Below are 25158 nucleotides of genomic sequence, written 5' to 3'. Positions count from 1 at the left end.
AACAAAGTGAAATAATTTATCTATAATGTTTGCTTTTTAATAAGAGTAGTTCAGTAGTGTTACAGTATATATATGGATTATATGCCCTGAATCACAAACATCAGAGGAATGTTTGGACAGCTTTCCTGAAAAGGGACGTGCATGATATTAGATCTGCAACATCTTGATTTAATGATTAACAAAGAAAACAGAAACAGGTCAGCTCTGTGGATCAACAGATTCGTGTTCAGATCTAGTTTGTCAAGACTGGAAGGTTAGGAATTATTAGGAAGGGGATGGTGAATAAAACGGAAAATGTCATAATGCCTCTGCATCGCTCCAAGGTGAGACCGCACCTTGAATACTGTGTACAATTCTGGTCGCCTCATCTCAAAAAAAGATATAGTTATGATGGAGAAGGCACAGAGAAGGGCAACCAAAATGATAAAGGGGATGAAACAGCTACCCTATGAAGAAAGACTAAAGAGGTTAGGGCTGTTCAGCTTGGAGAAGAAAGGCTGAGGGGGGATATGACAGAGGTCTTTAAAATCATGAGAGGTCTAGAATGGGTAAATGTGAATCAGTTATTTACTCTTTCGGATAATAGGAGGACTAGGGGGCACTCCATGAAGTTAGCATGGAGCACATTTAAAACTAATCGGAGAAAATTCTTTTTCCACTCAATGCACAACTAAACTCCGGAATTTGTTGCCAGGGGATGTGGTTAGTGCAGTTAGTGCAGCTGTGTTTAAAAAAAGGTTTGGATAAATTCTTGGAGAATTCCATTATCTGCTATTAAGTTGTTTTTGAAAATAGCCACTGCTATTATTAGCATCAGTAAAATGGGGTATATTTAGTTTTTGTGTACATGCCAGGTACTTGTAGCCTGGATTGGCCACTGTTAGAAACAGGATGCTAGGCTCGTTGGACTCTTGGTCTGACCCAGTATGGCAATTTCTGATGTTTTTATGTTCTTAAGTGGCATGATCAGGCCTGGGGAAGGAGAAAGGACTGATACTGCTATAATGGAGGTCCCTGCTGGCTAGCAAGCAGCACCGAGGTTGCACTTGAAAGAGGTACCCCTTCAGTACTGGGGGCTAGTGAGGGTACTTTGAACCACTGATACATGTCTTCTGGGGAGGAATAAACAGTAGAGAATACTTGGGAAGGAGAAAGATGAAGAAAAAGTTATAAAAAAAAAAAACTCCCAAAAGAGAAGAGTGTGTTGTCAGAGTACATGGGCAACACAGATGGAATTAGCTAGCAAATGGGTACCCTTCAAATAAGAGGAGGGGTGATGGAAGGGAACTAAACATAAAAAAACAATGAGATTTTTTTTTCCTATTCATGGAGGGGAATAAACAAAATTCAGGAAGACAACCCTGAAAGAAAAAGAATAAAGGGTTCAAAGATGGTGAGAAATGGGTTATATCCTAGGAAGAAATCTTGTAGTGCCAATAAGCCAAAACTTGCATAACAGGAGGTAATAACACCTGGAGAATTTATAGGCTAATCTCCATGCTGCTGCTTGAAAATTTCTTCAGCTGAGATTGAGTTTACTGTAAATTGGAAACTAATGTCATCTTCTCCTGATGTTTCTGACATGACCTTTTAAGGTCATCACAAGGAAATCAATTTGAAAATGTATGTTTTCCAACATAAATTCAACTTATCCAATTGACATAAAAGAAGAAAGAAAAAGAAAAAAAATTCCATGTACTTTCTGAATGCTTTAGTCTGCTTCAGAGAGAAGGCAACAGCTCTTGCAATCAAATAAGTATAGAACTCCCCTTATATGCATGTGAGTGAGAAATGCTGGAAAGATAAAATGATTAAAGTGAAAGTCTGAGAACACCTTAGGATGAGTGAAGAGTTCTTTTATGTTAGGAAGTTTAATACGAAATGGGTAAGTTATCTAAGGTCTGAGGCTCACTGACTGTGGGCTGTGACTGCCACCAAAAAATATAGTGCCTGGTAAAAGTTTTCATATCCTTTACATTTTTCACAATTTCTGGAGTGGAGGAGTAACCTAGTGGTTAGAGCAGTGGGCTACAAACCAGGAGACTAGGGTTCAGGTCCCACTGTTGCTTCTTGTGACCTTGGGCAAGCCACTTTACCCTTCATTGCCTCAGGTACAAACTTAGATTGTAAGCCCTCTGGGGATAGGGAAAAACATACAGTACCTGAATGTAATCTGCTTTTTATTCGCACTTTACCCTTCATTGCCTCAGGTACAAACTTAGATTGTAAGCCCTCTGGGGATAGGGAAAAACATACAGTACCTGAATGTAATCTGCTTTTTATTCGCACTCAAAAAAGTGCGAAAAGTGGAATATAAAAATCTAAATAAATAAAATAAAAAGCAAATCAAAATGCTTTAAAGTACGAATTTGCTTCAGTGATCTACACAACATACTCTACACTTTCATGGTGAAATAATAATTATAGAAACATTCCATAAGTAACTAAGAATAAAAAAAATTAAAGTGTTGACTACATACATCTTCACAACTTTTGTCATACCAAACCCAAATTAGCTCTGGTTCAAAAAATTGCCCCAACAAGGGGCCCATCATACATTAAAGAGAGTCTACCTATGTCCAGTTACAGTACTTGAGCTGATTTGAATATTTCTGAATAAAGAATCAAGCTGCTTCAGTTATATAAATCTAGGTCTTAGACTGTAAGCCTTCTGAGGACAGGGAAATACCTACAATACCTGAAAGTAATCCTCTTTGAATGGCTGACCCAGTCACAGAAAGTAGAATATGAATACAAAATTAAATTAGATTTCCTTGTGCTGGAAGCTGAGAGACATGCTAAGAATGGTTCAGGAGTTGTAAAGCTATCCTCATGACATACAATATGTGAGGGATAGAGGCTTGATGTTGGAATGATGCAACACTCTCAGATCCTAAGTGATGAGGGATGAGGAATTTCCTAACCGGAATGATTCCTGCTTGACAACTCCTGTGGCAGCAGAAATCAAATCTGTCTTGGCCAAAAGGGGCTATGAGAATCATAGTCCCTCAGTCTTTTCTAAGTTTCACAAAGGTCTTTGTAACCACAGGAATTGGAGGACATGCATACAGAAGACCTAGTCCTTAATCTAGGGAGAAGGTGTCCAAAGCATTGCGTCCCTCTTCTAGAACAGAAATTTGGGACCTTTCTGTTCAGAAAAGATGCAAACAGATCTCCATAAGTGAACCCACCCAACTCATGAAATACCTGGATTGTTACTTCCCTAGCTAGGTAGTTTGTGGTGTAGATGGACTCAACTTAGTCCATCTACCAGTACATTCTCCTCACCCAAACATATGACCCAAAGAACCTTTCCCTGAAAAATGACCCACATCTAGGCAATCTGCTAATACAGGAGATAGAAACCTGTTCCTCCCTGCTTGTCGCTGTAAAACATTCAGGGCTTTTTCAGGGGATACATGCTGGTATTGAGTACCGGTACCTTTTCTTCCACTTGCTTGAATTGCCCTAAGGTCTTCCCCAAAATGCATGCATACGGTGCCACCTATGCTCCCTCTCCTTGTGTCCTTTCTTCTTTGTGAAAAAAAGGGCTTGGGAAAGAAAGACTGCAGCCTGCGCAGAGAAGTGGGGGAGAGAAGAGGCATAATACTGGTCCCCTCACTCAAAAGAGAGGCAATTCAGGCTCCCTTCTAAGGCAAGGGAGGTCAGAGAGGACCTGATGTAGGGAGTGGAGAGAGAGATGGCAAAGAAGTTTGAGGGTGGGAAGTGTTATGCTAGAGCCGCCAAGCCCCTGTCATCATTTGTGTGTGGGGGGGGGAGAGAGAAGGTCTTAGGTTGGGGTCATCGAGACTCCAACATTGTCCAATTGTATGTGGGAAGAGGTCTTATGTTGAAGGTGCTGAGCCCCCATTAATACTGTGAGATGGGGGTGTTAGGGTCCAAAATGTCCAGACAAAAAAGGTAGGGAAAAAAAGTCTTTTTCTTTTGGTTTAGTCATTCAAATATTAAAGCTATGGGAATGTGAATGTTTCAGCATCTCTGATATCATTGTAATTTGCATGGTTCAAAAGGAAATGCATTTCCGTTCCTATTTATCCAATGTTGTATGCAGAGTCTGGCTTCTTGGGGTTTCTAGTTCAGTGTTTCGCTGCATATTTCTATTAATTCAGTATTTGGCAGGGGTCTATAGATGTTCTGATGTGTAATCAAGGTTAGGCATTCTGCTAGTGTGTAGTTTGTGTAGAAATCTGTGGCAGTCCAGCTTGTTCTATTTTCCCAGCAGGAAGTATACTAGTGTTCTATGGTGGCATGGAATATTTCCAATGCTGTTAATTTCATAGATTCTGCTGCCAGTTGCTGGGGGGCAGGGCTTTGGGTGGTTGGTCCTTCACATCCCCAAGAAGGATGCTGCATGTGAGTACCAACACCTTTTTTCCAGAAAAAAAGTACTGATAACATCGTTATTTCATTGCCTGAAAGAGGACTATTTTGTTGGCCAACTAATCCCTGAAAGACTTTAAAACATATTATATTGCTCTTAGCACTAGTAAATTTGTCTGATGAAGTCTTTCTTGAGCAGACCACAGACGTTGAGTGCATAGCCTCTCTAAGAAAGCGCTCCATCCCAGAATGGACATATCCATGGTTAGGACAGATTGCACTGGAGGAATCTGGAAGGGCATTCCTTAAACCAGATTGGATAAAGTCAGCCACCATGTCAGGAAATCTCTTGAGGCGCTGGATGATGTGGATATTTTCCCATTAACCTTGAGTGACTTAAGTGATCTTAGGGACTTCTGGGCTATTCTCATGTTAACATATGCCAAGGGATTGACATGTACGGTTGATGCCATAAGGCCTAACAACCTAAACATGTCCCAAACTGATGTCTGATGATTCATTCTTAACCGCTCTAGTGAAATGATCTCCTGTGAGATGAAGGCTCTCACCTGAATCATGTCTAGCAGTTTCTATAAATTCCAACTGATATGAAGGGCTCAAATGGGACTGAGGGTAGTTTATGGTGTAACCTAGCAACTTCAACACCAGGATGGTTTTGATCATCAATTCTATGGCACCTCCTTGAGATGTGCTCTTGACCAAATTATCCAGGTAAAGAAATTTGTATAGATGCACAGCCACCTCTGCAAAACACTTTTTAAACACCTGTGGTGCTGATGCAAAGCCAAAAGACAGCAAGCAATACTGGAGGTGGTGTTTGCCCTATTACAAATCTGAGCTATTTCCTTTGATCTGAAAATATCTTTATGTGGGCGTCTGCATCCTTTAGACCCAGGGAAGCATTGCCAGTTCCTTTTTTCCAGAAAGGGAATTAAGGTGCCAAGGGACAACATTTTGAACTTTTCCTTTACTAGCAATTTGCGCAAGGCCCTCAGGTCTAAGATGGGATGGAGCAAAATCTTTCCCTTCTTTCCCTTGGTAGAACGGGTTCTACTGCTTTGGCCTCCAAGAGAAAGGCGAGCTACATTTGTAGCATTTCCTGATGCTGAGAAACAGACCAAGAGCTTTTCAATGGGCAATAATCTGTATCCATTTCTGAATATGCTGAGAACCTGAGGTTATTCTGGGTCAACGGTCCACATAAAACCTCAACCTCCCCCCAACAGGAAGGTTCTTTGGCATGGATACTGGGATATTGGCTATGCTCTCCCTGATTCATACAAAATCTATCTCAAGTTTTGGCTTAGATGCTGGCTGTGGTTTTTAGGCCCTCTGCTTCTGGGCTAAGAGCAAGATTTCAGCTGGTTGAAAGAGACAAAGGGGTGGACGATAATGTCTCCTTATTGGATAGAAAAGCCTTCTTAGTGTCTCACCTGAATGCCTCCAGGTTGAGAATGCTGCATCTGGAGTGGCAGTGGAGAGGGTCTGAAACATTGCAGTGATATTTTATCTGAGCAATCGCTTTCTTGACCTTATCTCCAAAGAGGTTCTCTCCATTACAAAGCATGTCAAGTGAGCGCATCTAGGACATCTTGTCAAAGGTCTGAGTTCTGAAGCGTGAGTCTGTGGGCACCAATAGCCATTGTAGAGACTTTTTGAGAGCAGATTAGACTGTCACAGATGGGTGTGGCAGCTGGCATATATCAAATCCGGAAGCTTTCTGGATGAGATACATCATCTCTGTCCATCTAACAGGAACCACAGAGAAAGAGTTTTCCCACATCTTTATCTGTATCTCCTGAAGGATCTTTTGAACTGGGATTACCACAATCTCCTTAAGGGGCTCCACAAACAAGGATCTTCAACATCTTGGTTCTGGGCTCCTCCTCCACCTGCAAAGTAAATAGAATGGCTTCTGCCATTTTCATACAAAACCTGCAAAGGAGAGATAATCCAGTGGAGACTTCCTTCTCTCTTGTGGGGTTAGGGAGACCTACAGACACCTCCTCTTCAGAGGTATCTGCAGAGCCATAGTTTTAGCCCCACGAATACCGAAAGTGATGCACTCTAGTCTGCCGATGCACTGTCATCAGCCTACGGGTCTCAAATCAGTGCAGCTGGCTGTTTGGGCCTGAACCCCCAGGATCTTCAAAATCTTGGGGAAGTTTCCTCTCCCAAGGAATTGAAAATCAACAGTGGGCTGGAAGTCACCAATCTAGATGCCTCTCTGAGCACTGGTGCCAGTGTCTGTATCAACACACTGCCAGTGAGCATCCAGAAGGAATTAAGCAGCAACAAAGACTGATGGTGCCTGCCTTAGTGTATATTCAGTGCTTCGACACCAAGGCCTTGCAGCACCTTCTTCAAGGCTTGCTGGATCTTTTTATCCACTTTCTCCTTGAAGACTGCCAATGTCAACATCGACTGGGAGGCAGAAAGCTAGGCTTCATCCTCCTCATAACCAAGAAGTAGATTGGTAGCAGATATCAGGACCAGTGGAGACTGTTGAGAGTCCCTGGCATGTCTAGAGGATGAGCTCTCATCATTATGGGACCATTTAAGGGGTTTTTTGGCAGATGCCGAACTATCCCCACTCCTGGCATTGTGCATCAATAAAGAAAGATGACGATGCTTCTTTGGCTTCCCTCAATGCTCGGCATGAGATCTCCTCTATTCTAAAATTGAAGAGGTGGAACTCGAAGCCTTCTTCGATGGGGAAGAGTCAGACGATAGCCAGACTCTGGGTACCCTATCCGATGGCATTGAGAGAACAGACAGTCCCCCCACCGCTCCAATGCTGATGACTCTCCTTGCATTGGTATGGCTCTAAGGGCCCTCAATGCCAATGGATCAGCCTTCCGACGCCAGATGAGTCTATAAGTTCCAGTTGGGACCGGTGTCCTTTATGAGTCATAGCCACACAGTTGCAGTACCCACTGACATCATGCAATATCTCCACGCAAAAGAAACATCTATCATGGGTGTCCATGATAGACATAGTCCTTTTACATTGGGGGTTTTACTGGAACCAGCTAGATATGTCAGATCGAAACAAAAGGGCCAAGAAATTGAACTTGATGGCGGCAATGGATCGGATGGCCAATTGGTATAGATTGGCCCACTCCACGGAGGAGAACAACTGTGAAAGGAAACTTAAAAACAATGAAAAACCTTTCGGGGGAACTACAAGGAAAACAAGACTGCAGGACCCTGCGTGGACCATCCTGTGGATGGGAAGCTTTGAAAAAGCTTTGAAAATCCCCAGAACAGCAGTAGAGAGGCAACACATTGTGACTGAATAACTCTGCTTAAAAAGAGAGTCTGAAGGGACCCCACGTGGACACATGGTATAATGTCATGCATGAGCCTGCTCAGAGAAGCAAAATCAAAGTTCTAGAAACTTTGAGGTAATATTTCAATGTTGGGCTCCATCAGATGATGTCATCCATATGTGAGGACTGCCATTCTGCTTGTCGTTGGAGAAAAGAAGCAAAAGAAAAGAAAAGAAAATCAATATGGTTCTCTAAAGAGGTGGCTGAAAAAATAAAGGCAAAAAGATCAGCATGCAAAAAGTACAAAGGATCTCATAGGAAGGATACCTTGTGAAGCTTAAAGAGAAAATGGAAGAAATTAGGGTGGCAAAAGTTCAAATGGAAGAAAGGATTGATGAAGAGGTAGAGAGGAGGCAAAACACTTTTCAGGTATGTTAGAGAAAAGAGGAAGGTCAGTGGTGGAATTATATAATTGAAAGGTGGCAAAGATCAATGTGTGAAGAAAGATGAATAAAAAGTAAAAATATTAAAGAAATACTTCAGTTCAGTATTCACTAAAGTTATTATAGAAGGTCCACTGCTGGTTTGCAAGAGTACAGATGAGAGTGGGGTAGACACCCATCCCTTTTACAGAAAATAGTGTTCTGGTGGAACTAGCAAAACAAAGTGGACAATGACATGCAGCTAGATTACATACACCCCAGGATGCTAAGAGTGCTCAGGAAGATGCTGATGGGTAGCTTGAAGGACTTATTCAATAGATGGGAGTGGTGCAGCAAAATTGGAGAAAGGCAGTTGTGGTCCTGCTTCACAGAAGTGGTAGCTCAGTAATGGGAAAATTAATGAAGACTCTGTTAAAGGAAAGGATAGTGAACTATCTATAATCCAATGGGTTGCAGGATCTGAGGCAACATGGTTTTACCAGTGGAAATCTGTATCAAACAAACCTGATTGATTTTTTTTTTTGGATTGGATGACTAAGGAATTAAATCGAGGGCTAACACTTGATGAGATTTACTTGGATTTCATAGGAGGCTCATGAATAAAATGAGCAACCTGAGAGGTTCTTGAGAGGGTGAAATAGATTAGAAATTGGTTGACTGACAGGCAGTATGTAGTGGTAAATGGAACTCACTCTACAGAGAGAATGGTGGTTAATTCTTTTCTGTTTCTGGGATCAGTTCTGTTAAATCTTCTGGATTTTCAGAAGGCGTTTGACAAAGTCCCTCACGAGAGGCTTCTAAGAAAACTAAAAAGTCATGGGATAGGAGGCGATGTCCTTTCATGGATTACAAACTGGTTAAAAGACAGGAAATGGAGAGTAGAATTAAATGGTCAATGTTCTCAGTGGAAAAGGGTAAACAGTGGAGTGCTTCAGGGATCTGTACTTGGACCAGTGCTTTTCAATATATATATAAATGATCTGGAAAGGAATACGACAAGTGAGGTTATCAAATTTGCGGATGATTCAAAATTATTCAGAGTAGTTAAATCACAAGTGGATGGTGATACATTACAGAAGGACCTTGCAAGACTGGAAGATTGGGCATCCAAATGGCAGATGAAATTTAATGTGGACAAGTGCAAGGTATTGCATATAGGGAAAAATAATCCTTGCTGTAGTTACACGATGTTAGGTTCCATATTAGGAGCTACCACCCAGGAAAAAGATCTAGGCATCATAGTCGATAATACTTTAAAATAGTCGGCTCAGTGTGCTGCAGCAGTCAAAAAAGCAAACAGATGTTAGGGATTATTAGGAAGGGAATGATTAATAAAATGGTGAGACCGCAGCTTGAATTCTGTGTACAATTCTGGTCGCCGCAGCTCAAAAACAGATAGAGTTGCGATGGAGAAGGTACAGAGAAGGGCAACCAAAATGATAAAGGGGATGGAACAGCTCCCCTATGAGGAAAGGCTGATGAGGTTAGGGCTGTTCAGCTTGGAGAAGAGATGGCTGAGGGGGGATATGATAGAGGTCTTTAAGATCATGAGAGGTCTTGAATGAGTAGATGTGAATCGGTTATTTACACTTTCAAATAATAGAAGGACTATGGGGCATTCCATGAAGTTAGCAAGTAGCACATTTAAGACTAATCGGAGAAAATTCTTTTTCACTCAACGCACAATAAAGCTCTGGAATTTGTTGCCAGAGGATGTGGTTAGTGCAGTTAGTGTAGCTGGGTTCAAAAAAGGTTTGGATAAGTTCTTGGAGGAGAAGTCCATTAACGGCTATTAATCAAGTTTTCTTAGGGAATAGCCACTGCTATTAATTGCATCAGTAGCATGGGATCTTCTTAGTGTTTGGGTAATTGCCAGGTTCTTGTGGCCTGGTTTGGCCTCTGTTGGAAACAGGATGCTGGGCTTGATGGACCCTTGGTCTGACCCAGCATGGCAATTTCTTATGTTCTTATGTAAATATCTTTATGAGGCATATTGTGAAGGGGTTAGAAGGAAAAATGTTTTTGCAGATGATACTAAGATCTGAAACAGAATGGATACACCTGAAGGCCTGTTTTTTCAAACTCAACGTACTTAAAAAACTCAGACCCCTTCTTCACACCCAAGACTTTCATACAGTCATACAGGCCACCATATCATCCAAATTAGACTACTGTAATGCTCTTCTTCTAGGACTCCCTTACTCTTCCATCAAACCTCTACAAATGTTACAACATGCCATAGCGAGACTCATTGCAAACTCTCGTAAATACGACCACATCACCCCTATACTCAGAGACCTACACTGGCTCCCCATAGCCTCTCGTATTATCTGCAAAACACTCACCATAATGCATAAAGCAATTTACACCCACAACTCCAACTGGCTAGACCTACCCTTCACAACCACCCAGTCCAATCGACCGACTAGAACGACCAATAAAGGCATCCTAGTTGTGCCCTCCCTTAAAGCAGCCCATCTCACCTCTACACTTGACCGTGCTCTTTCCATAGCAGGTCCCACTCACTGGAACACACTGCCGCCTGACCTACGCCTTGAACCATGTATGAACAACTTCAAAAAGAAATTGAAAACATGGTTGTTCAAACATGCCTACCCAGAATAAAAACTCACACCTCCTCCAATAAAAAATAGATCACATTGCGTCTGTTCCATCTTCCTCATACTGAGGAACCATATGTTGTTATCCTCTCTCCTCGTTCACACCGAGGAACCATGTTAATGTTAATGTTACTGTTATTTCTCGTCTATCCTATTTAATTATTTACCCTCCTCCCAGTTTCTAATTCCCTGTTAAAATGTAACTTCCATACTTTACCAGTTTTGATGTAAACCGGCATGATGTCCACAACTAATGCCGGTATATAAAAATGTTTAAATAAATAAATAAATAAAATAAATAAGGTAGCAAAGCAGGAACAGTCTGCTCTTGTGCTTCTATAGCCAAGACCGTGAACTGCAAGAGGGAATGAATAAAGTTGAAAGGGGGAGATCTGGCCATCACTTGCTTTTTCAACTTGGATTGGGGCCTCCTTACCTTTAGGGTAACCTGTACAGAGTGGCAGTTACAACCTTAAACACCTTGCTGGGCATACTGGAAAGACTATTTTGATCTTTGTCTGCCGATATGTACTATGTTACTTTGATATTAAAGGAGCCTGGGCTCACTAAATTTACCATCTATATTGTCTGAACAGAGCAACTCTGGTTAAAGAAATATATACATTTGAAAATGCAAATGCCATCGAGTCTTTAAAGATCTTATTTTCAAAAAGATTTATGTACAAAAACCTGGCTTTATGTGCATCAATGGGCTTTTATGTGCAAAAGAATAAGCAGAAGTGATTCTGTGTGTATTTGAAAGTAATGTTCTGGGGACAGAATACCATTTATGATTTTTGAAATCAGCAGATGTAAATGATTGCATGAGTAGAGAAAGTTGGTTTTTCAAATACCGGCTAATTTTCAAAGCAGACTTGTATGTATATGTTCGCTTTGAAAATTTGAGCTAAGATCTGTGTGTACTTTGTACATGCAAACTTTAGCCCTTGTGCGGACTACTGAAAATTGCTCTCTAAAAATCTAGATGGGATTAGTTAAGTATCTGTTCTATTTTCCCTGCATACACACCTCCTGTGAGCAGCAATATCTCCACCCTCTGGTCTAAGTTTGACTATGTTCCTCCATCTGAAGTACTACTTATCAACAGTTAAATTCATTATCCTCCCCACTAAATCTCTGTTCTACTCCATTGCTAAGATCTTGCAATACAAAATTCTTGACTCAGCCACAACAACTGGTAATCTTTCTCTTTCTTCAGGCCCCCTCCCTATACCGCTCAAAAAAAAATTATTCATCCACTACTGAAGCACAACCCCTGTGAGCCATCAAATATTATTCTGATTTCTTCTCTCCCTTTCCTTACAAAAGTAATTGAAACTTATGTCTTAAAGCAACTGACAGGTTTTCTTGACTCCCATTCTATCATCAATCAATATCAATTCAGATTCAAATACCATCATAATACAGAAATCCTTCTACTCTCCAGCACCATCTCCATCTTTAGAGGAAATATGATTCAGAAACTTGGGACATGTTAATTCCCCTAGACATTAGCTCTGCCTTCAATGCCATAAATCACAGCATTTTACTCTCTGCCTCTCAGATGCTGGTATTGTGCATTCTTGGGTTTCTTCCTGTCTGACAGGTCAGAATAGCCTCTTCCTTTTCCTCATGGCACCCATAACTACTGGTGTCCTGCAAGACTCAGCTCTTTCTGCCACTCTAGTCAATATCTACCTTTTTCCTCTTTGCCGCCTACTGTCCACATTGGGTCTCGTGTATAAAATCTATGCCAATACATACAGTTTTTCTTTCCCTTAAAATCTTCTTAGGCCTCTACCACTGACTATGCAACCTTGTGCTTTTTCAGTATCAAAAGTTGGCTTTCCGACAACTCAATCTGCAGAAAACTGGCCCCACCCTCTGGAACTCCCACCCTCACCCTCCTACGCCAAGAGACATCACCCCCACCCTCTGGCCCCACCCTCTGGAACTCCCTCCCCACCCAACTCAATCTGCAGAAAACTGGCCCCACCCTCTGGAACTCCCTCCCCACCCTCCTACGCCAAGAGACATCACTCCAAAATTTCAAGAAAGGAGTCAAGACATGGCTTTTCCGACAGGCCTACCCCGACACAAACCAAACTTAAATCTCTCCTCCTCAGCCCCTCCATCAGCCCTTCCCTGCTCGACCATCTCCCCCCTGCTCCCCCTCCAGCCAACCCACCCCTACCCTCCTTCCCTCCTAACTCTCCCAATGACCCTCCGCCTCCTGGCCGCCCCCCTTCCCATTAGTCTACCACTTACCCTTACCCATCCAATTTCCTTTAAATAATCTCTTTCCGAGCGAATTCCCGAGAAAATTCCATCGCCTAGTTAATACTGCAGTCACTCAACTCTTCATTATTTCCCTCTTAAGTTAATGAAACCCGTACGTAAGCTACTGGTATCTTTTCTTAAGTTATTGACTCCTATGCATTTTTTCATCTGTACATAGTTTTCCCTCCATTCTTATTTAATTTGTTTTTTACTTCATCCTCCTCCTACCTTGTCCCCTTCCCCTTCTCATCCCCTCATATTGTTAACTGTTATTGTTACTTATTATTATTATTATTAATATTGTTACTGTTATACTGTATTTTCCACCTGAGTTCATTGTAAACCGGCATGATGTGCTCCACGAATGTCGGTAAATAAAAGTTAATAAATAAATAAATAAATAAAAACTGAAAACTTCATCTTGGGCTGCTGTACAAAAAACTCACTATACTAGACTATTGTATTTATGATAATCAGATACTTCATATTTCTAAAAAAGTACATAATCTAGATGTAATATTTGACCCTCTATTATCTAAGAAACCTCACATTGCATACACCACACAGGGCACTTTGCCAAACTAAAACTATTGTGTTACCTCAAACTGTTTCTCAATTCAACTAATTTCAGAACAGTTCTCCAATCTTCATTTTCTCCTCTCTAGATTACTGCATTTCTTTATACACTGGTCTATCTCAAAGCACAACTCGAGCCCTTCAGATCATCCAAAATTCAGCCGCATGGATCTAAACCGGTTACAACATCCGAGATCATATAACACCAATTCTTCTCTCTTTACACTGGCTCCCAGCACACTGCTGAATTCAATATAAGTTAGCTTCCATTATCCATAATGTCACTTCTCCATGGACAATCGCAATCCTGAAGTTCTAAACCCCCAAGCAGAACCCTTCATTCCCCCAACTGACTGCTTCTTGAAATCCCGTCTTCTTACCTTATCTGGCTCAATTCCATTAGGGAATAAGCTTTTTCAATAGCAGGCTCAACTTTATGGAATTCTCTACCAATACATCTGCACAGCATTGATAACTTGAAAAATGTTTGGAAAGTCCTTTTTAACAGAGCAATTAAGGATCTGATACCATCCAACTCAAGCCACTTGATGTCACTGGCCTCATTCCTTCAGAGGAAGGTCCCCAGCCTTCCTGGATAAGAGCTGCCCAAACATTTTTATGTTCTTGTTCTACATTCTGATTTCACGACTTTTATGAATGTTTTTGTGTTACCCACCCCAAACTTTGAAGGGCGCGGGATATAAGTGATTTTAAATAAATTAATTAAATATTATAAATTGTTTCAGGATACTTTATTAATCCATATCAGATTTTAGGTGGACAGAGTCTTCCCTCTTCTATGTTGGAAACAGGTATCTATTATTCCAAAGAAGAGTAGGACAAGACCTGCACAGGAGCCAGTTTTGCTTCTGAATATGGACATGAAGGTTCTTGCAAAAACGGGTGTGTCAAGCCTATCAGCAATGATGCTCAAATTGGTACATTATGATTAGGAGGTCTTTACTTTTGTCAGAGAAACCTTGGATAACATTAGAAAAGTTCCAAATTTACTGTGAATTGCGCAATCAAGGGGAATTTAGATGATATTTTGGGGGCTTAATGCAAAGAAAGCCTTTCAAAGTTCACTGGAACTCTCTCTGAATGGTTTTGAGTAGATTTAGTCAAGGAGAGTTTTTTCTAAATTAGTTAAGCAAGATGTTTTACAAACCTATGGTCTGTATTAAGATAAATGGGAGTTACTCTCATATGTTTGAGTTGTGGGGAGGGGGTTGTACATGGATGCTTTCTTTCCCTATTATTCTTTGCTTTATACATTATATGGCATCAATGGTAGGTAAAATCTGGGATAAAACTGACATCTCAGGATACAGCTAGATAAGACGTTATAAGATCATCTTATTCACCGATTAGTAAACCTTTAAATTCCAGTGTTCAGTGTTATAGGCACTAAAAATTTAAAGAAATCTGTGGGTTTCAGATCACCTTCTATAAACAGAAGTACGGTCAAATAAGTTGTAGATGATGCCTTCTTACAGAATTTAACGCAACACATCTGTGACTAGCTTTTGAGAGCTCATTCCCTTCATCGAATCAGTAAGCAAATAGCGCAGTTACACTGTTTAAATAGTAGAGTCATTTTCCACAAGGGATGATCTCTAACTTGTTTATTAAATAGGAACAGATGGGCCTATACAGATTAGGCCAATAAAGATGGAAAAAAAAAAAGAACTTTGAAAAATTGTGGAATGACACTTTTCTAGCCTTTAACATTGATGGAAAAATTGTTTCGATAAGAGAATCAGTAAGGGATTGATATAAAATTGTTATGATATGCAAAAGAGCTCCACTAAGGAAGGGGGAGCTTTTATAGAAACTTACAAAAAAGATCTGGCAAGAATTTGCTATATTTACAATGTGGAGATTTATATATATATATATATATATATATATATATATATATATAAAGAATGGGAAAATTGTAGATTTCCACAGTGGTACTGGAAAATAGATAGAAGATATTACATCACAAGTATCCTACTCCACATAGGATGCTGAAGATTTTTCTAGAGGCCTTGGTAGAGGGACTGTAAACCTAGAAATAATATGATTCAAATATGGTAGAAATTCCCAACATTACAAATATTCTGGAGGGCTATTCATAAAGCTGTCTCAAAAATAAAAGGGACATAGATTGGAATATGGAAATGGCCTTTTGAGGCCACCCATTTCATACATTACTATTAGATAATTTAAGTAGGTTGCACATTTGCTAGTGGCAGCAAAATGCAAAATAGTATTGCACTGCAAAAAATAAAATAAAATCTCCAAAAGTATAAGACTGGTTAAATAGGGAATGGGAAGAACTATGTTTAGAAAATCATGATTTGAAAGCACGGTTTTCACCAGAAAAACCTCGTCAGACAAAATCTAATCAATTTCTTTGACTAGGTGATCAGAGATCAGGTAACAGTGCAAGATGTAGTACACATGAATTTAGGCAAGGCCTTTGAAATGGTTCTGAATATGAGATTTAAAACAAACTGAGCTCTAAAGTGATTGTTGGAAACTGGATGAGTGGGAAGCAACAAACTCACAGCGAGGAAAGGTTTGTTCACTGCAAGAATTAGTCCTTGGTCTGGTTCTCAACATTTTCATTAATGTTATTGCGGAAAGCAAAATTGCTTACCTTGTAATAGGTGTTATCCCAGCAGAGCAGGATGTAGTCATCACATATGGGTGACAACATTGATGGAGCCCTATTGCGGAAAACTTTCTGTCAAAGTTTCTAGAAATTTTTGACTGGCCCTGTGAGGCCACCGAGCATGCCCAGCATGCCATGATATTCTCTGCCACAGGGGTCTCTCTTCAGTATCGTATGTAGCAATAAGCTTTAGCAAAAAATAAAATAATAAAACGTATCGGTCCCAACTCCGTGGGGTGGCGGGTGGGTTTCTTGAGGACTACATCCTGCTGTCCTGGGATAACATCTATTACAAGGTAAGCAATTTTGCTTTATCCCAGGACAAGCAGGATGCTAATCCTCACATATGGGTGATTAGCAAGCTAGAGGCTGAGTCATTTTGTAGTGAAGCAACAGTGAAGTATTGTTCTTGAAAATGAGGCAGCCGAAGATCACAGCAGATTGGATGTAGAAGGAGCTGGGATTAAACTGGAAACAAGTTCTTTAAGACAGATTGTCTGTAGGCTGAATCTTGTCAACCTTCTTTGTCCAAACAGTAATGAGCTGCAAAGGTGTGAAGAGAACTCCATGTTGCTGCTTTGCATATGTCGAGTATTGCCACTGAATGATAGTGTGCTACTGAAGTTGACATTGCCCTTACTGAATGCGCCTTTACTCGCCCTTGGAGAGGAAGGCTTGCTTTTTCATAGCAAAACTGTATGCAAACCAGTTGGATAGAGTATGTTTACCCACTGCTTTTCCCGGTTTGTTTGGATCATAAGACACAAAGACTTGAGTGGATTTCCTATGGACTGCCGTGCGGTCTAAGTAAAATGCTAGCGCATGTTTACAGTCCAAGGTATGTAAGGCTCGTTCTCCTTGGTGTGAATGAGGCCTTGGAAAGAATGTGGGTAAAACTATGGATTGGTTCAAGTGGAATTCCATAACTACTTTGGGAAGGAATTTTGGATGTGTACAGAGAACCACTCTGTCATGTAGGAATTTTGTATAGGGTGAGTACTTGACAAGTGCTTGTAACTCACTAACCCTCCTAGCTGATGTAATGGCTATGAGGAAGATAGTTTTCCATGTGAGAAATTTAACATCACAGGAATTCATGGGTTCGAAAGGAGAACTCATGAGTCTTGTTAAGACCAGATTCAGGTCCCATTCTGTGACTAGTGGCCGAATTGGTGGTTTAAGTTGAGTTAAACCTCTCATAAACCTGCTGACAAGAGGTTGTATAGATACTGGTGCATCTCATCTTGTTATGGTAAGCTGAGATTGCACTTAAATGTACTGGTACAGATGAAGTCTGGAGACCAGAATCTGAAAGATGGCATAAGTAGTCTAATAGAGAAGTCATGGGGCAGGAGAAAGGGTCAATGTTCTTTTTCGTGCACAACACGGTAAACCTTTTTGTTTCAAAGAATAATTCTTTCGTGTTGAAGGTTTACATGAAGCTATAAGCCCTTGAGATACATTGGTTGAAAGACTGAGTGGTTGTAAGATCAAGCTTTCAACATCCATGCCGTCAGGGATAGGGATTGAAGGTTGGGATGGTGCAACCAGCCCTGATCCTGAGTTATGAGAGTGGGAGCTACACCCAGGCGAATTGGTTCCCTGATCGAGAGGTCTAGAAGTGTGGGAAACCATACTTGTCGAGGCCAATACGGGGCTATGAGTATCATGGACCCTTTTGTCCTGTTGTAGCTTCACTAAAGTTTTGGTTATGAGCGGTATCGGAGGATACTCGTATAGAAGGCCTGAGTTCCAAGGACGAGCAAAGGCGTCCTTGGCTAGCTGCTGAGTCTGTCTGTATAGAGTGCAGAATGTGTCCACTTTGTGATTCAGGTGTGACGCAAAGAGGTCTATTGTCGGTTGTCCCCAACGTTGGAATATCCTGGTCGCTACTAAGGGATCCAGGGACCATTCGTGTGGTTGGAACTGACGACTGAGTCGATCTGCCACTACGTTGTGAATGCCTACCAGATAAGTGGCCCGGAGAAACATTGAGTGTGTTAGGGCCCAACCCCAAATTTGTGCGGCTTCTTGACAAAAGGAGATACGAACCCGTACCTCCCTGTTTGTTGATGTACCACATGGCTACTGTGTTGTCCGTTTGGATCAGAACAGTATTGTGTGAAAGGAAGTCCTTGAACGCATGCAGAGCATAACGTATAGCTCGAAGTTCCAGGAAACTGATTTGAAATGTTGCTTCGAGTTTTGTCCAAGTACCTTGGGTTTGGAAATTGTTTATGTGAGCTCCCCAACCCAAGGTGGATGCATCTGTAGTTAAAGTTATCTGTGAGACTGGTTGTTGGAAGGGTAGGCCCTTGCGCAAATTGTCCCTGTTCATCCACCAAAGTAGAGAACGACATAGCTGGTGGGTCACTTGAATTGGAGAGGACAGTGGTTGAATGGCTTGGATCCACTGTGATCTTAAAGTCTACTGTGTTACCCTCATGGTTAACCTTGCCATAGGAGTGACATGAACTGTGGATGCCATGTGGCCTAATAAGGTTAGAAATTGATGAGCTGTTGCTTGTTTCTTTGAGTGAATCGAGTTTGCTATTAGGGAAAGTGTTTCTGCTCGATCCTCGGGTAGAAAAGCTTTTGACAGGATGGTGTTCAATTCTGTTCCTATGAATTGAAGCAGGTGAGACGGAGTGAGATGGGACTTTTGATAATTGATGAGAAAGCCCATGGAATGAAGTAGAGTAATTGTTCGACTGAGAGAAGCCAGAGCTCCTTGTTGAAATTGACTTCTGATGAGCCAGTCGTCTAAATAGGGAAAGACATGGACACTTTCCTTGTGCAAGTGTGCTGCTATTACTGCCAAACATCTGGTGAATACTCTGGGAGCAGAGGCAAGTCCGAATGGCAGTACTCTGTATTGGAAATGTTGATGACCCACCATGAAGCACAGATACTTGCGACGAGGAGGGAATATTGGAATGTGAGTGTAAGCGTCTTGAAGATCCAGAGAACAAAGCCAATCTCCTGTTTGAAGAAGTGGAAGCACGGTGCCTAAAGAAGCCATCCTGAACTTTTCTTTCTTTAGAAATTTGTTGAGATTTCTGAGGTCTAGGATGGGACGTAGGCCTCCGGTTTTCTTTGGAATGAGGAAATAGCGGGAATAGAATCCTCTGCCCTGCCGAGTAGGGGGCACCGGCTGTACAGCCCTGGCTCTCAGAAGGGTGGATAATTCTACTTGAATTATGTGATTTTCGTATAGAGGAAGAGGTCTCGGAGGAGAATCTCTTGGAATTGAGAGGAAATTGAGTTGGTAACCTCGAGATATTATTGCAAGTACCCATTGGTCCGTTGTTATTTGTAAACAATGGTTGTAGAAGTAAGATACTCTGCCTCCTACAGGAAGGTCTGGATGAGGATTGAAGAGATGGCTTTGGTCTCTGGGAAAGGCCTCAAAAGCCAGCAGCTGGTCCCGTCTGTGGCGGATGTTGAGGCCTAGCCGCCCTAGGTTGTCTGGGCTGAGCTCTTTGTTGTGGCCTAGTAGATCTGCCCCTTGATGCTGGAGGGTAATAATGCCTGTCGATAGAAGGGTCTTTTAGGTTCCTTTCTTTGAGGCCGACAAGATGACTGTGCAGCTGGATCCTGCGGAATGAATGGAAGTTGACGCAGGGTTTCTGTGTGCTCTTTCAATTAAGCAACCGCATCTTGCACCTTGGGACCAAAAAGGTTATCACCAAGACATGGGAGGTCAACTAACTTTTCCTGGACTTCAGGCCTGAGGTCCGAGGCTTTAAGCCATGCCCAACGTCTTGCACTTATTCCAGATGCCGCCACTCTGGATGCTGTTTCAAACCCATCATAGGCAGCACGGACTTCATGCTTGCCAGCCTCAAGTCCTTTGTGAATAATTGCTTGGGCTGCTTCTTGATGTTGCTGTGGCAATGATGGTATAAATTCTTGCATCTTTTTCCACAGATTTCTTCAATATTGAGTCATGTATAATTGGTAAGATGATATTTTAGTATTTAACATGGTTCCTTGATAAACCTTTCTTTCCAAGGAATCCAAGAATCTGTGATCCTTTCCTGGGGGAGTGGAGGAACGTGGTCTTATCAGATTTAACTTCTTTTGTTCGGATTCTACCACCACCGATTGGTGTGGAAGCTGTGTCTTTTGGTAGCCAGGAACAGACTGCACCAAATAAGTTGTGTCCATTCTCTTATTTACAGCAGGCACTGAGCATGGGTGCTCCCAAAGACGATGCTGTAAGTCCAGGAGGACATCATGACAGGTATGGCTACTACTTGCTTTGGAGGATCCACAAATTGGAGAACCTCCAATGTTTGTTGCTTTGAATCTTCCTCAGTCACCAAGGTGAAGGGTATGGTGTCCGCCATATCCTGGATGAAATTTGTAAAGGATAAATCCTCCGGTGGAGATTTCTTCCTTGGGTCTGGAGGTGAAGGATCTGACATAAAATCTTCAGAAGTATCTGTATGCCCATCATCCCAAGTATCGTATGGATCTTCTTGATGAGGAGATATTGGAGAAGATCTAGGTGGGCGAGGAAGCCCCGAAGGACCTGGTTGTGGGTCATCGAGGGGTATCCCTTCAGGCCGTTCTTCTCGGGGCTTGGGAGGAAGAGCACCGACTACTTTGTCAAATCTCTTAATTAGGAGTTGATATAGTGCTAGTTCTGGATGCCCTGGGTCCCCAGGCGTCATTGGCATCGATGTCATCGGGACCGGCATCAGAGATGGCGTCTGTGTCATCGATGGTCGTGCCGGTATCACTTTAGGTTGTGGTGCTGGCATCGGTGTAGGTACCGGCATCGACGGAGTAGTTGGCATCGGTGTAGTCACCGGCTTCGGTGGAATCACCGGCATCGGCGAAGGCACCGGAATGGACATCTGCTCCTTAAGGGCCTGGCGCACTGCTTGCCAGATGAAATCCGACAATTCCTGCGAAACAGCTGGTGCAGGCAGAGCAGCTGAACGCGGTGGCGGTGAAGGCGTCGATACTCCTTCCACAGAGCCCTGTGGAGGTTCGACCACTGGTGTTTCTTCGTGAGGTGAAGGCCCCGGCGTCGAGGATAGCGGTGTTTCCTGACGTTTTGCCCGCTTAGCTGTCTGTTCCTCTGGGGAGAGATGTGCCGCCGGTGTCAATGTCAATGACGGTGTTTCAATCGGTGTTCGACCACTGACCTCGTCGATGCTATCGATGTCGTTGGTGATGGATGGTCTCCCGACTCCTCCAGACGACGTTTTTTCAATATTATTCGTTTTGAGACTTCGACCGGAGACTATTTTGTTGATGTCGAGGGAGAAGGCAAAAGCTGTAGATGGAATAGATGCTCTATCTTCTCTTGGCAAAGTTTTCTTCCCTTCGGAGTCAATTCTGCACATTTAGGGCAGGTTGTGACATCATGTTTGTCCCCCAAACAAAGGACACACTTGAGGTGTGAGTCTGTAATGGACATTGTCCGATTACAGATTATATACGGTAGCCATTTTCAATCGACAGCCATCGATGAAATGAGGAAAAGATTATGAGAGAAAAAGTTTTTACTCAAGGAGTAAAACGAGACTACAATTACTCACCAGCCGGTGGAAATCTGAGAGATCCCTTGTGGGAGAAAATGAATGAGAAAATAAGTGACTTTTAGTCAGCAAACACTGAGAAAAACTCACAAGGCTCCTGCTCCGTGTTGCCTACAGCAGCGCGGAAACACGAAGATTGAAGAGAGACCCCTGTGGCAGAGAATATCATGGCATGCTGGGCATGCTCAGTGGCCTCACAGGGCCAGTCAAAATTTTCTAGAAACTTTGACAGAAAGTTTTCTGCAATAGGGCTCCATCAATGATGTCACCCATATGTGAGGGCTAGCATCCTGCTTGTCCTGGGATAAAGACTATCTGGAAACGTTTGCCTTTTTGCAGAAGATACCAAAATCCACAACGGGGTAATGGTCTGGAGTTTGACAACTAAAATTTAATGCTAAAAAATGCAGGGTTATGAATTTAGATTGTAAAGACCAAAGGAACGGTACAGTATAGGGGATGAATTCTATGCATGTAACAAGAGCAGGATCTGGTGATCATGTCTTAAGTACACAGGGAGAACACTAGCAAGAGAAAGGAGGAGACAATGCCTCTGGTGAAACCTCATTTGGATTACTATGTACAATTATGGAAACCACACCTTCAAAAAGATACAAGCTGAGCAGAGCTGGTCCAGAGGGCAGCTTCTTGTAATGTTTGGCCAGTTGCAGGTTTAAGAACATAAGAACATAAGAAAATGCCATACTGGGTCAGACCAAGGGTCCATCAAGCCCAGCATCCTGTTTCCAACAGTGGCCAATCCAGGCCATAAGAACCTGGCAAGTACCCAAAAACTAAGTCTATTCCATGTAACCATTGCTAATGGCAGTGGCTATTCTCTAAGTGAACTTAATAGCAGGTAATGGACTTCTCCTCCAAGAACTTATCCAATCCTTTTTTAAACACAGCTATACTAACTGCACGAACCACATTCTCTGGCAACAAATTCCAGAGTTTAATTGTGCGTTGAGTAAAAAAGAACTTTCTCCGATTAGTTTTAAATGTGCCCCATGCTAACTTCATGGAGTGTCCCCTAGTCCTTCTACTATCCGAAAGAGTAAATAACCGATTCACATCTACCCGTTCTAGACCTCTCATGATTTTAAACACCTCTATCATATCCCCCCTCAGTCGTCTCTTCTCCAAGCTGAAAAGTCCTAACCTCTTTAGTCTTTCCTCATAGGGGAGTTGTTCCATTCCCCTTATCATTTTGGTAGCCCTTCTCTGTACCTTCTCCATCGCAATTATATCTTTTTTGAGATGCAGCGACCAGAATTGTACACAGTATTCAAGGTGCGGTCTCACCATGGAGTGATACAGAGGCATTATGACATTTTCCGTTTTATTCATCATTCCTTTTCTAATAATTCCCAACATTCTGTTTGCTTTTTTGACTGCCGCAGCACACTGAACCGACGATTTCAATGTGTTATCCACTATGACACCTAGATCTCTTTCTTGGGTTGTAGCACCTAATATGGAACCCAACATCGTGTAATTATAGCATGGGTTATTTTTCCCTATATGCATCACCTTGCACTTATCCACATTAAATTTCATCTGCCATTTGGATGCCCAATTTTCCAGTCTCACAAGGTCTTCCTGCAATTTATCACAATCTGCTTGTGATTTAACTACTCTGCACAATTTTGTGTCATCTGCAAATTTGATTATCTCACTCGTCGTATTTCTTTCCAGATCATTTATAAATATATTGAACAGTAAGGGTCCCAACACAGAACCCTGAGGTACTCCACTGTCCACTCCCTTCCACTGAGAAAATTGCCCATTTAATCCTACTCTCTGTTTCCTGTCTTTTAGCCAGTTTGCAATCCACGAAAGGACATCGCCACCTATCCCATGACTTTTTACTTTCCTAGAAGCCTCTCATGAGGAACTTTGTCAAACGCCTTCTGAAAATCCAAGTATACTATATCTACCGGTTCACCTTTATCCACATGTTTATTAACTCCTTCAAAAAAGTGAAGCAGATTTGTGAGGCAAGACTTGCCCTGGGTAAAGCCATGCTGACTTTGTTCCATTAAACCATGTCTTTCTATATGTTCTGTGATTTTGATGTTTATAACACTTTCCACTATTTTTCCTGGCACTGAAGTCAGGCTAACCGGTCTGTAGTTTCCCGGATCGCCCCTGGAGCCCTTTTTAAATATTGGGGTTACATTTGCTATCCTCCAGTCTTCAGGTACAATGGATGATTTTAATGATAAGTTACAAATTTTTACTAATAGGTCTGAAATTTCATTTTTTAGTTCCTTCAGAACTCTGGGGTGTATACCATCCGGTCCAGGTGATTTACTACTCTTCAGTTTGTCAATCAGGCCTACCACATCTTCTAGGTTCACCGTGATTTGATTCAGTCCATCTGAATCATTACCCATGAAAACCTTCTCCATTACGGGTACCTCCCCAACATCCTCTTCAGTAAACACCGAAGCAAAGAAATCATTTAATCTTTCCGCGATGGCCTTATCTTCTCTAAGTGCCCCTTTAACCCCTCGATCATCTAACGGTCCAACTGACTCCCTCACAGGCTTTCTGCTTCGGATATATTTAAAAAAGTTTTTACTGTGAGTTTTTGCCTCTACAGCCAACTTCTTTTCAAATTCTCTCTTAGCCTGTCTTATCAATGTCTTACATTTAACTTGCCAATGTTTATGCTTTATCCTATTTTCTTCTGTTGGATCCTTCTTCCAATTTTTGAATGAAGATCTTTTGGCTAAAATAGCTTCTTTCACCTCCCCTTTTAACCATGCCGGTAATCGTTTTGCCTTCTTTCCACCTTTCTTAATGTGTGGAATACATCTGGACTGTGCTTCTAGAATGGTATTTTTTAACAATGACCACGCCTCTTGGACATTTTTTACTTTTGTAGCTGCTCCTTTCAGTTTTTTTCTAACAATTTTTCTCATTTTATCAAAGTTTCCCTTTTGAAAGTTTAGCACGAGAGCCTTGGATTTGCACACTGTTCCTTTTCCAGTCATTAAATCAAATTTGATCATATTATGATCACTATTGCCAAGTGGCCCCACCACCATTACCTCTCTCACCAAGTCCTGTGCTCCACTGAGAATTAGATCTAAAATTGCTCCCTCTCTCGTCGGTTCCTGAACCAATTGCTCCATAAAGCTATCATTTATTCCATCCAGGAACGTTATCTCTCTAGCGTGACCCGATGATACATTTACCCAGTCTATATTGGGGTAATTGAAGTCTCCCATTATTACTGCACTACCAATTTGGTTAGCTTCCCTAATTTCTCTTAGCATTTCACTGTCCATCTCACCATCTTGACCAGGTGGACGGTAGTATACCCCTATCACTGTAGTCTTCCCTGATACACAAGGGATTTCTAACCATAAAGATTCA

General features: G+C 41.8%; 1 protein-coding gene across 1 annotated transcript in view; it reads right to left on the bottom strand.

Moving 5' to 3' along the window:
• The window catches only part of CLPTM1L (CLPTM1 like), a 358381-nt gene that overhangs the window by 48932 nt on the left and 284291 nt on the right, over window positions 1-25158 (bottom strand).

The sequence above is a fragment of the Rhinatrema bivittatum genome, chromosome 2 (genome assembly GCF_901001135.1).
Source record: "Rhinatrema bivittatum chromosome 2, aRhiBiv1.1, whole genome shotgun sequence".
Classification (NCBI taxonomy): domain Eukaryota; kingdom Metazoa; phylum Chordata; class Amphibia; order Gymnophiona; family Rhinatrematidae; genus Rhinatrema; species Rhinatrema bivittatum.
This window is presented reverse-complemented; position numbering and strand designations above follow the sequence as displayed.